The sequence below is a fragment of the Oncorhynchus gorbuscha genome, linkage group LG16 (assembly GCF_021184085.1).
Source record: "Oncorhynchus gorbuscha isolate QuinsamMale2020 ecotype Even-year linkage group LG16, OgorEven_v1.0, whole genome shotgun sequence".
NCBI lineage: Eukaryota > Metazoa > Chordata > Actinopteri > Salmoniformes > Salmonidae > Oncorhynchus > Oncorhynchus gorbuscha.
The window spans coordinates 34754675-34767641 of NC_060188.1; the positions used below are offsets into that span (position 1 = coordinate 34754675).

A 12967-nucleotide genomic window follows, 5' to 3' on the forward strand; every position below is an offset into this window, starting at 1 on the left:
TACACGATCTTACACCACTCAAACATTTCTGTGGTAATTCTGAATGTACCACCATCTCACTTGGGTTGACACTACAGGGGGAAGAAGCTACCACTCACTTTGATGCTTAAATGTCAACATCAGCTGTGTCCCAAATTGCATCCTACTTCCTTTATAGTGCACTACCACTCTAGGCCTCTGGTCAAAAGTACTGCACTTCAAAGGGAATTTGAGACCGACATACCAGGGGTGGAGCCAGAGGGGTGTCCAGGGTTGCATTGGACACTGCTGACTTCTGATTGGCCACCCCAAAATGTCATTTTCTACTGGCAGTTTGATGCTGATTAACATCTCATTTCACCTTTTGTTTAAAGAAGCATTTATTTTGACATTCGGTGGCACATTTTTCAAATCTAGGACGAGGAAGAGAATATTAACATTGGTTGCGAGATACAGAAGAATAAGAACAACACACAGAAGAGGAACAGAATATCTCCACAAGCTTTGTTGGGGATTGGCGAAAGCATATTTGAAGTAAATTAAGGTTTAGCATCAGGTTTAGATTTCCTGAACAACCTTTACAAAAGTTGAGTCGCTGTGTAAGTTAACATTAGACCTTTAGCTTCATTAACACAGTTAATCAGATAAGAGATCGGTTCCCAATTTAGTCTTAACATGTTTACATCTGCTAGTAATGCAAACATGTGCAGTGTCGGAAGTTACAGTATACGAATGTTTAGCAAATGTGGGGTAAATAGGGTGGAAATATTGAATCAAATATTTGTCAGATACCGGAGCTTGTGAATTCAAATATACTTTATTACAAAAAGTAACCAAGCCAAGCAATTCCATGGAACAACTATGTTGTCTCCTGCTACAGCTACATTTACACATAACTATAGCCTTATTTAATTACGATCCCTACAGCAACTGCCGTTAGAATAACTGCTGCCTGTAATCTATCAAGTGTTCGCCAGCTGTTAGAAATTGGGAACAATATCAATGAGTTGGAAGAATATCTGTTAGAGGAATTAAATTCCTATATGTTTAATACCGAATTAAATTAATACACTCAGCCCATTTCTAAGGATTTGTAAGAAACTTATTTGCATAAAACGGGCGGAGACCAGTCTCAAAATCAAGCACTAGCGTTTATTCTCGAGAGTACTGAACATGATACAATTTACAACTGGTTATAAACTGAAAATGACGTCATTAGGTTTCAAACTGTCCCGTCCCTCCCCCACTCCGGTACAATGGCAGTATAGTTCTCAAGCCTTCCTACATCGACCCCCACAGTATAGATAATTTATGACCAGGCAAAGCCTCCCTGTGTAGATAAGCATTCTAGCCAGTCTGACGATAAGTTCATTTGTTTCTACCAAGGCACAGACAGTCATTGTTCTAATTCTTGATTATAATTACACACATTATATTCAATATTAGATTAAAAGAAAATTCATACATCTATATAGTAACATAATAGTATTCTGATTAGTCAGTCCTGATTGAAATGTATACATAATTAGTCATTGATTAAAAAAAATCCCTTAACAATATCCAAACAAAACTCTTAAGTCACAAGTCTCTTAAACATTTATCATGTCTAAAATACCACCACCATCTCTTTTACTCGCAGCATAATCTAGGTATGTGTAATGTTCAATTTACTTATAATTTTCCTTAGATTTTACACAGCCAGCTGTCCTCCCTCCTATGAGCTGTGTCCTGTAACAATATATATATAGTCTGGAAATAACACCCCTCTACCACCACAACCTTAATATAGGAGCCCCCCTTCCCCCCAGATCTCCAATGCAGTCACGTTCCATCGAATCCATAACACACTAGTCACTACTCCTAATGTACTTCCACAGTTATAAACATACTATTACACTCAACTGAACGACTTGATTAGTTTAGTGTTAGCTAGCTACATAGCTGTCTTTGCTGTCTTCGTATCATCGTATCCAAGATAATTGTGTTGTTTAGGTTTAGAGTGTGTAGTCTTAGAGTGATTATCTTAATTTACCGAGGTTAGCTAGCCAGCTATTTGTCGTCCTTAACGTAGGTGACTCTGCTAGCTAGCCAACGCTAGCCAACGTCTTCTGTATAGAACTCAACTACCCGGTCGCATTCACAGGTAGTATCACATTTTCACTTCATTTCATTACAACGGTTTGATTTGTTTGATCGTAGCTAGCTACTTAGCTAGCTACATAGCCGTCTTTGTATCAAAGATAATTGTGTAGTCTAGAGCGATTTTCTAGGTTCGCTAGCCATCTATTGACGTTCTTTTAACGCAACGTAACGTAAACAACACTGCTAGCTAGCCTGCTAGCCCCCGAATAGCAACACTGCAGAAACTATTACACTCAACGGAACGACTTGATTAGTGTAGTGTCAACAACGCACCCACTGCCAGCTGGCCTACTTCAGCAGTACTGTATCATTTTAATCATTTTAGTCAATAAGATTCTTGCTACGTAGCTTAACTTTCTGAACATTCGAGACGTGTAGTCCACTTGTCATTCCAATCTCCTTTGCATTAGCGTAGCCTCTTCTGTAGCCTGTCAACTATGTGTCTGTTTATCCCTGTTCTCTCCTCTCTGCACAGACCATACAAACGCTCCTCACCGCGTGGCCGCGGCCACCCTACTCTGGTGGTCCCAGCGCGCACGACCCACGTGGAGTTCCAGGTCTCCGGTAGCCTCTGGAACTGCCAATCTGCGGTCAACAAGGCAGAGTTCATCTCAGCCTATGCCTCCCTCCAGTCCCTCGACTTCTTGGCACTGACGGAAACATGGATCACCACAGACAACACTGCTACTCCTACTGCTCTCTCTTCGTCCGCCCACGTGTTCTCGCACACCCCGAGAGCGTCTGGTCAGCGGGGTGGTGGCACCGGGATCCTCATCTCTCCCAAGTGGTCATTCTCTCTTTCTCCCCTTACCCATCTGTCTATCGCCTCCTTTGAATTCCATGCTGTCACAGTTACTAGCCCTTTGAAGCTTAACATCCTTATCATTTATCGCCCTCCAGGTTCCCTCGGAGAGTTCATCAATGAGCTTGATGCCTTGATAAGCTCCTTTCCTGAGGACGGCTCACCTCTCACAGTTCTGGGCGACTTTAACCTCCCCACGTCTACCTTTGACTCTTTCCTCTCTGCCTCCTTCTTTCCACTCCTCTCCTCTTTTGACCTCACCCTCTCACCTTCCCCCCTACTCACAAGGCAGGCAATACGCTCGACCTCATCTTTACTAGATGCTGTTCTTCCACTAACCTCATTGCAACTCCCCTCCAAGTCTCCGACCACTGCCTTGTATCCTTTTCCCTCTCGCTCTCATCCAACACCTCCCACACTGCCCCTACTCGGATGGTATCGCGCCGTCCCAACCTTCGCTCTCTCTCCCCCGCTACTCTCTCCTCTTCCATCCTATCATCTCTTCCCTCCGCTCAAACCTTCTCCCACCTATCTCCTGATTCTGCCTCCTCAACCCTCCTCTCCTCCCTCTCTGCATCCCTTGACTCTCTATGTCCCCTATCCTCCAGGCCGGCTCGGTCCTCCCCTCCCGCTCCGTGGCTCGATGACTCATTGCGAGCTCACAGAACAGGGCTCCGGGCAGCCGAGCGGAAATGGAGGAAAACTCGCCTCCCTGCGGACCTGGCATCCTTTCACTCCCTCCTCTCTACATTTTCCTCCTCTGTCTCTGCTGCTAAAGCCACTTTCTACCACGCTAAATTCCAAGCATCTGCCTCTAACCCTAGGAAGCTCTTTGCCACCTTCTCCTCCCTCCTGAATCCTCCGCCCCCTCCCCCTCCTCCCTCTCTGCAGATGACTTCGTCAACCATTTTGAAAAGAAGGTCGACGACATCCGATCCTCGTTTGCTAAGTCAAACGACACCGCTGGTTCTGCTCACACTGCCCTACCCTGTGCTCTGACCTCTTTCTCCCTCTCTCTCCAGATGAAATCTCACGTCTTGTGACGGCCGGCCGCCCAACAACCTGCCCGCTTGACCCTATCCCCTCCTCTCTTCTCCAGACCATTTCCGGAGACCTTCTCCCTTACCTCACCTCGCTCATCAACTCATCCCTGACCGCTGGCTACGTCCCTTCCGTCTTCAAGAGAGCGAGAGTTGCACCCCTTCTGAAAAAACCTACACTCGATCCCTCCGATGTCAACAATTACAGACCAGTATCCCCTTCTTTCTTTTCTCTCCAAAACTCTTGAACGTGCCGTCCTTGGCCAGCTCTCCCGCTATCTCTCTCTGAATGACCTTCTTGATCCAAATCAGTCAGGTTTCAAGACTAGTCATTCAACTGAGACTGCTCTCCTCTGTATCACGGAGGCGCTCCGCACTGCTAAAGCTAACTCTCTCTCCTCTGCTCTCATCCTTCTAGATCTATCGGCTGCCTTCGATACTGTGAACCATCAGATCCTCCTCTCCACCCTCTCCGAGTTGGGCATCTCCGGCGCGGCCCACGCTTGGATTGCGTCCTACCTGACAGGTCGCTCCTACCAGGTGGCGTGGCGAGAATCTGTCTCCTCACCACGCGCTCTCACCACTGGTGTCCCCCAGGGCTCTGTTCTTGGCCCTCTCCTATTCTCGCTATACACCAAGTCACTTGGCTCTGTCATAACCTCACATGGTCTCTCTTATCATTGCTATGCAGACGACACACAATTAATCTTCTCCTTTCCCCCTTCTGATGACCAGGTGGCGAATCGCATCTCTGCATGTCTGGCAGACATATCAGTGTGGATGACGGATCACCACCTCAAGCTGAACCTCGGCAAGACGGAGCTGCTCTTCCTCCCGGGAAGGACTGCCCGTTCCATGATCTCGCCATCACGGTTGACAACTCCATTGTGTCCTCCTCCCAGAGCGCCAAGAACCTTGGCGTGATCCTGGACAACACCCTGTCGTTCTCAACCAACATCAAGGCGGTGGCCCGTTCCTGTAGGTTCATGCTCTACAACATCCGCAGAGTACGACCCTGCCTCACACAGGAAGCGGCGCAGGTCCTAATCCAGGCACTTGTCATCTCCCGTCTGGATTACTGCAACTCGCTGTTGGCTGGGCTCCCTGCCTGTGCCATTAAACCCCTTCAACTCATCCAGAACGCCGCAGCCCGTCTGGTGTTCAACTTTCCCAAGTTCTCTCACGTCACCCCGCTCCTCCGTTCTCTCCACTGGCTTCCAGTTGAAGCTCGCATCCGCTACAAGACCATGGTGCTTGCCTACGGAGCTGTGAGGGGAACGGCACCTCAGTACCTCCAGGCTCTGATCAGGCCCTACACCCAAACAAGGGCACTGCGTTCATCCACCTCTGGCCTGCTCGCCTCCCTACCACTGAGGAAGTACAGCTCCCGCTCAGCCCAGTCAAAACTGTTCGCTGCCCTGGCCCCCCAATGGTGGAACAAACTCCCTCACGACGCCAGGACAGCGGAGTCAATCACCACCTTCCGGAGACACCTGAAACCCCACCTCTTTAAGGAATACCTAGGATAGGATAAGTAATCCCTCTCACCCCACCCCCCCTAAGTTTTAGATGCACTATTGTTAAGTGACTGTCCCACTGGATGTCATAAGGTGAATGCACCAATTTGTAAGTCGCTCTGGATAAGAGCGTCTGCTAAATGACTTAAATGTAAATGTAATACTAAAACATTCTCAAATCAATTTAGTCAATATACATCAGTACCTACTTTCCACAAAACCTAAAAACATATTGACTTAACAAGAAAAGAGAGAAATAAATGTAAAAATAAATACATGTTTAATAACTTCCCACTACTTAATGTAACTTAAACTGGGGAGAGAAAACGTGCATCCGTTACGTTCTTTCCCCATGTTATGCTGGTCTCCATGCCGTCTCCTTCATCTACATCCTTGGGTGTTATCGCAAAACACAGACTATAAACCTTATATGCAATTAATTATATATCATCCAGCCATCTCTGTCAATACAATTTAACATTACAATTCTAATGAAATAATAAAACAAAACAAACAAAAAACAACCTTTATGTTAACCCAAGCTATCATCCAGTATGTTCTAACAAACTCCCTGTCGAAGGATACTTCGAGATAAGGTTTCCAGAGCTTCCCCAGGCCAAATCAATTTAAACAGTGCTCCCAACCTTCACCATTCAAAAGCAACACTTCTGCTATATCCAAATCATAACTAAAACATTTTGTAAATTCTCTAACCCAAATTCAGAATAACAGTCCTTAGTGCTTACTTTAACTCAAAGTCAAACTTCTCAATTTAGCACACATCATCCCTATTAAAATGTACATTTATAAACCAAACCTTTTAGTACCAGCAATAACTATTCTCATTACAGCTGATATTCGGGAGCTGATGCTGATGGAGGATTTTAAAACCAGCCTCCCTGATAGAATTGTAGTTCATTTAAATGAACAGAAAGTGGTGACATGGCCCAGACAGCAGTGTTGGCAGATGAGAACGCTTTAACACACAAGACGTCATCAGTTACGTCATCAGTGCCTCGTTCGGGTCGCTTTTCATCCAACGACCCTAAGCCTTTGCACCATATCCGTGAATGTTTTTACTGTCACCAAAAGGGCCACGTGATTGCGGACTGCCTGGTTTTGAAAAATTAACCGAAACAGTCACCATCCCCAAAATTAAAAAGCGTGGGTTTAGTCCAGTTTTTGGCTTGTCCTTTGGACCGAGTTATTGATTCAGCATTTGGGAAACCGGATCCTATCTATGCTCTGTTTATCTCCGCCGGGTGTGTTTCCTAAATTGGAGAGAACAAGCGTATCAAAAGCCCATACAAATCTTACGAGACACCGGGGCGGCGCAGTCAGTAATCGTTACTGATGCTTTACCCTGGTCTCCTGAAACGTATTGTGACTCGCATGTCATATTACAGGGTATAAAGACAAAACCGTATCTGTACCATTTCACTGGGTCCACTTATATATAATAATAATAATAATGTCAGTCTTTGTATAAGGACGTTTCTGTGTTGGTGTAGAGTCTACACTGCCAGTAAAAGGAGTCACATTACTACTAGGGAACGATATCGCTGGTGGTAACGTCACTCCTGTGTTAGTTGACAACCCAGAAATCAAAATTACAGATGATAAATTGGTTCAAGCATTTCCCCATGTTTTTCCTGCTTGTGTGTTAACGAGGCCACAATCTCGCAAGCTAGGATATGTGGTGGATTTGTCTAGTTCCATTTTTGAGAATGTTGAGGTAGAAGACAATGCACCGTGTATTCCTTCTGCGAGGCCAACAGTTTTTGTCAAGCGTGTAATGGCACAGACATACATATACAATACAACTACTTGCCATAAAGCCAGTCACAGGACCAGGCAATAACTTCCCTCAGGCCTATAACAGCACATTTTCTGCTTACATTCTGTTTTTACATGTCTAGTGATTAACTCCATGTTGATCAGTCTATGTTGTGGTCCTTCTGTAGCTCAGTTGGTAGAGCATGGTGCTTGTAACGCCAGGGTAGTGGGTTCGATCCCCGGGACCACCCATACGTAGAATGTATGCACACATGACTGTAAGTCGTTTTGGATAAAATCGTCTGCTAAATGGCATATATTATTATTATATTATTATTGATCCAGCTCTGTTCATTCACCTGGCCTCAGCTTTTATTCTGATTTAACCCTATGTTGATTCTGCTCACTATTTCTGGGAGAATTGTCTAGATACTGGAAAATCACCCATATAGTCATGCATTTTTTCCTACACCAGTAGGCTACAGCTGTCAGTGTTCAGCAATTTGAAATCCATTAACACGGTTAGATTTTCGTGCTTGAACTCAAAACGAACACTTGTTATTATCAACGATCAATGTCACTCAAAATATTAACACAATTTTCAGATAGCAAATAGGCTATCGTAAAGGTGTAAACAATTATAGCTAGCTAAGTTACTTACTGCAGAGTAGGGCTAGCCATGATCTAACTAGTAACTAAGGCTGGTAGTTGATTTTAAGATACAGTTGTGATAATGGGGATTTGTAAATGAGATTGGACTAAAATGTGGGTAATTGGATGCTTAGATGCAACCATAGACTGTCTTTTATTTTTGCATAGGGTCAATTAAACATGAAAGGAAAGGGAGAGATAGACTTATTTTTAGAGAAGCACAAATAGGAAGATCTTTGAATCACCACCGGACCCCAGAGCAGCTCCCTAACTGAGGCTAGTCAGAGTCAGTGTGGTCAGACTTCACAAGGACCAAGTCTACCACCACCAGGTCAGAGCATCTACCAGGCAGTCAGTCACATGCCCAGTTCTGAATTTAAGTTTAGCTTCAACTTGTAATAGACGATTTTGTCAGATTAAGCCTCACTTTAAAATGTTGGTTGTTGATTCATGTGTGTTCTTGTTTTGATGGCTGTGTAATTTTGATTGCTATTATACACTAATGATTCTTGTTATTTTAATGTTATAGATGTATCAAGGGATGACACAGAGACCTCTGGCTCTGAGCTAGACAGTGAGCCAGAGCTGTCAGGAGATGTCATCGAGCTCCTCCCAACTGCATCAAACACCAGATATGCTGTTCCAGAAGGACCCAATGGTAGGCCAGGCCTATACTTTAAACTACACCCAATGGTAGGCCAGGCCTATACTTTAAACTACACCCAATGGTAGGCCAGGCCTATACTTTAAACTACACATTTTAGTTAGCAGCTGTTCGTATCTAATCTTGTAGATCCCTTAATTATACATTTCCACATAGATATGAGACATTATTGAATGTGTATTTCAGACATTACAAGATCCAGAGAAGAGGGTCCTGTATAGCCGTGTTTCAAAACACGGGACTAGGAAAGGGGCTTTCAACAGCTCCTGGTATAAGGACAATTCATGGCTTGAATATTCTGTCAATCAAGATTCGACTTGTTTCGCCTGTAGGAATTTTTCTCTGATCAATACACCTGAATCTGCCTTCACATCGTCAGGTTTTTGTACAATGCTATGTATGCTTGGAATCAGCCTAAAAGGGCTATTGACAGCAACTCATCAATGTTCGATGTCATAAATGAGGACCGGAAAAAGAAAGTGGAGGAAAACTGTACTTACATTAAAACAACTGCAGATGTGCTCCTATTAACTGCCACTCAAAATATAGAGCAGAGAGGTCATCGAGAGTCTGATGACCATCACAACAAGGGTCATTTTTTGACAAACTTAGAAGAAATAGCAAAGCATGACCCTCTCATGGAGAAAAGGATGAATGCATGTGGTAATGCTAAGTAACCTCTCCAATCTCGTCTCATTGATTCGACTCCAGGTTAGTTGACTACTGACTCCAATTAGCTTTTGGAGAAGTCATTAGTCCTAGGGGTCACTTACTTTTTCCAACCTACACTGTGAATGTTTAATCATGTATTCAATATAGACAAGAAAAATACAATTGGTGTATTATTAGTTTAAGCAGACTGTGTTTGTCTATTGTTGAGACTTAGATGAAGATCAGATCAAATTTGATGACCAGTTGATGCAGAAATCCAGGTCATTCCAAAGGGTTCACATACTTTTTCTTCCCACTGTATGTGGATTATTCTTCAGTTTATGCTTAAAGATGAGCTTTCCCACAGACTGAGGTTTCTTTCCCCGGGAGACTGTTGGACACTTATTATTATTACTAGTGAACATTTCCTGACAGGCATTCGAAGTGAGTTCAGCTAGGCCTCCACGCTACAGTACACAATGGAATTCTAAGAAGCCTGAGCGTTAGAAACTCGATGGGAACAGAGAAGTGACTGGAGCACATTCCGTCCTTATTGGTGACAAACAGGTACCACACAACTATGTGTTTTAAAAAAAACTTTACGATGTTGCTGCAATAGCTTACGCCAGAGCCTTCTATTAGGAATAAAAGGGCTCTCTGGCCTACACAGGTGTGTCCACACTTCACAGTTGATCTTTGAATACCTCACTTGTTTGTTAACCACAATTGAGGAAATGGAACAAGTTTCCCACCAACTCAAAGCTTGCTAGCAGAAATGAGCAAACTTATAAATAAAATGATGCAACTATTTGAGGGGCTGAATCATGATTATGAGTGCAAAATCATAGTCATTGTAATCATCTGTGACCTGAATGACACTGAATGACACACAAATCACTAAAACGGTCTTATCCATCTCTCCATTGTTACAGCCTGGATATACTACGATCAAGCATGACAATGGGATGTGTAGTGGAACGAGTATTATACGTGTGTATTGCAACAGTGCGTTGCAAACAAGAGAAACTGTCATATATCAAAACCATTTTGGACAAGTTGTTGTGGACAAAACTATATCCGTGCAGTTTTACATGTTGGAAAGGTTGTGAATCATTTCTGAGTAAATGTTTGTTAACACACATTCCATTATGTTGACTGCGTCAATTGTCTGTGGCCCAACTCAGTCCCTGATTTCCTTCAAATGCTAGTATGAGTTTGCACTTTCAGGCCATAATGAGCTGTACTATTTTTATCCTGTGTGTTTGTGTTTGTTTCAGTGTCCCCTGGCGTGTGCATAGGGAGGATTATTAGAGGCATGGGTAGTTAAACCGGTATGGCCAGTTCACCAAGGCTATGAAAGGTCAGCTTTTCTAACATTGTCACAGCTTTCATGTGAATATACAGTACTGAATGGACCTGATTTCATTTAACCAAGTGGTTTTGAGCGTTGATGAGAACATTACTCTGGAAGTTGGCCATTATGACTTGAAGCGTCTGCTAAATGGCATATATTATTATTATTATTATTATTATTATTGATGGAGCCACAGGAAGGAGAATAGACAAATATACTAGCATAGGAACATGAAGGAGTTTGACTCCAGTGTAACAGTATAACTTTAGACCGTCCCCTCGCCCATACCCGGGCGCGAACCAGGGACCCTCTGCACACATCAACAACAGTCACCCACGATGCATCGTTACCCATCGCTCCACAAAAGCCGCGGCCCTTGCAGAGCAAGGGGAACTACTACTTCAAGGTCTCAGAGCAAGTGACGTAACCGATTGAAACGCTATTTAGCGCGCACCGCTAACTAAGCTAGCCGTTTCACATCCGTTACACCAGCATAAAGGCCACAGGACTGCAGGTTTAAAAGATGAATTACGGTTAATAAATCATGTTTGGTGAAAGTCCCCCATATACTTTGTGTACCTTCGTCAGAGATTGTGTACCTTGGTTGTTGGTGGTGGTGGAACCGCCTACTATCATTTAAAAGTGCTTCATGGTGATTCTTCAAATGATATTGCCAGTGACTTTATTTGCATTTTTATATTATACTGAAGTGTTGTTCCCATGTTTCATGATCTGAAATAAAGGTCCCTGAAATGTTTCATATACACAAGTTTATTTCTCTCAAACTTTGTGCACACATTTGTTTACATCACTGTTAGCGAGCATTTCTCTTATGGCAAGATAATCCATCTACCAGACAGGTGTGACATATCATGAAGCTGATTAAACAGCATGATCATTACACAGGTGCACCTTGTGCTGGGGACACTAAAAGGCCACTTCAAAATGTGCAGTTTTGTCACACAACACAATGCCACAGGTATCTCAAGTTTTGAGGGAGTTTGCAATTGGCATGATGACAGCGGGAATGCCTATCAGAGCTCTTGCCAGAAAATGTAATGTTCATTTCGCTACCATAAGCCGCCTCCAACATCTTTTTAGAGAATTTGGCAGTATGTCCAACCGGCCTCACAACCGCAGACCACATGTGTGAACCTCCACATCTGGCTTCTTCACATGCGGGATTGTCTGAGGGGGGGACACAAGCTACGGACAACAAACACACTATTTCATTTAATAAATTGCCATTTGAAAGCATAGAGATACCGTGACGAGATTCTGAGGCCCATTGTCGTAAGTATCTGTAAGCAATTCCAGGAAGCTGAAAATGTCTCAGTTCTTCCATGGCCTGCATACTCACCAGACATGTCACCAAATGATCATGTTTTGCATGCTCTGGATCGACATGTACCACAGCGTGTTCCTGCCCATATCCAGAAACTTCGCACAGCCATTGAAGAGGAGTGGGACAGCATTCCACAGGCCACAATCAACAACCTGATCAACTCTATGCGAAGGAGATGTGTTGTGCAGCATTAGGCAAATGGTCACACCAGATACTGACTGGTTTTCTGATCCACACCCCTACCTGTATTCCCAGTCATGTGAAATCCATAGATTAGGGCCTAATGAATGTGTTTCAATTGACTGATTTCTACTGAAACTGTAAATACTGGTGTGATACTGGAATAGGGAAAAATGAAATACACTTCTTCGATAAGGTCTCTGACTAAAACATTGATAGTAAATGTGCAGTGCTAAAATCGTGTGTTATTTTTTTTTCAACAATGTACATTTTGGGTCTAACTGCAACGCAAGAGAGGAAGCATGCTGGACCTCCGAAGTGGTTCACTGCAAATCTGTGAATCTCATTCACTTCATGATTTGTTAAGGGATTAAAAAGGGATGGGTGACACCGTAACATATTCAGGTTGACTGGATTTGTGACACAAAATCACTATTTCTAAATCAGTGAATTGCCTAATATTTCCGATGAGAATATTCTCCATGTCAGTTGAATATCCGATGAACCCCCTGAAAAAAACGGCCCCAACCATGGTATTGTAACCCCCCCCCACCCCCCCCTTGCCCATTCATTGTACTGTGGTAAGTGTGTTAGGATAAAGGCAGGAAGTTGGACCTTCGGGGGGGGTGGGAGTCCTAGCTAGACGCCGGAGCGTTATAGTCTTTTGACCATACAGACATACAAACAGGTCATATTATGTATTAATCATAATCTATGCTTTAAGTTGATTGGAGAATATTTTTTTTTGTTGGATATAAGAAGAATAAACCTTTTTGTTGCACCATATCCCTGGATCTCATTGATGTTTAGGCCATTTGGAAACCTTGAACGTGGACTGTATTGCGTACAAAACAACCCCGCTTTCA

At 43.5% G+C, this 12967-nt stretch overlaps 1 long non-coding RNA gene across 1 annotated transcript; it reads left to right on the plus strand.

Annotated features, from left to right (window-relative positions):
* The first annotated feature begins 360 nt into the window (after window positions 1–360).
* On the plus strand, window positions 361–9319 carry LOC124000798. The gene is made up of 3 exons (XR_006832660.1): window positions 361–513; window positions 8437–8565; window positions 8758–9319. It is a non-coding gene; the product is annotated as an uncharacterized LOC124000798 (long non-coding RNA).
* The last annotated feature ends 3648 nt before the right edge of the window (window positions 9320–12967 follow it).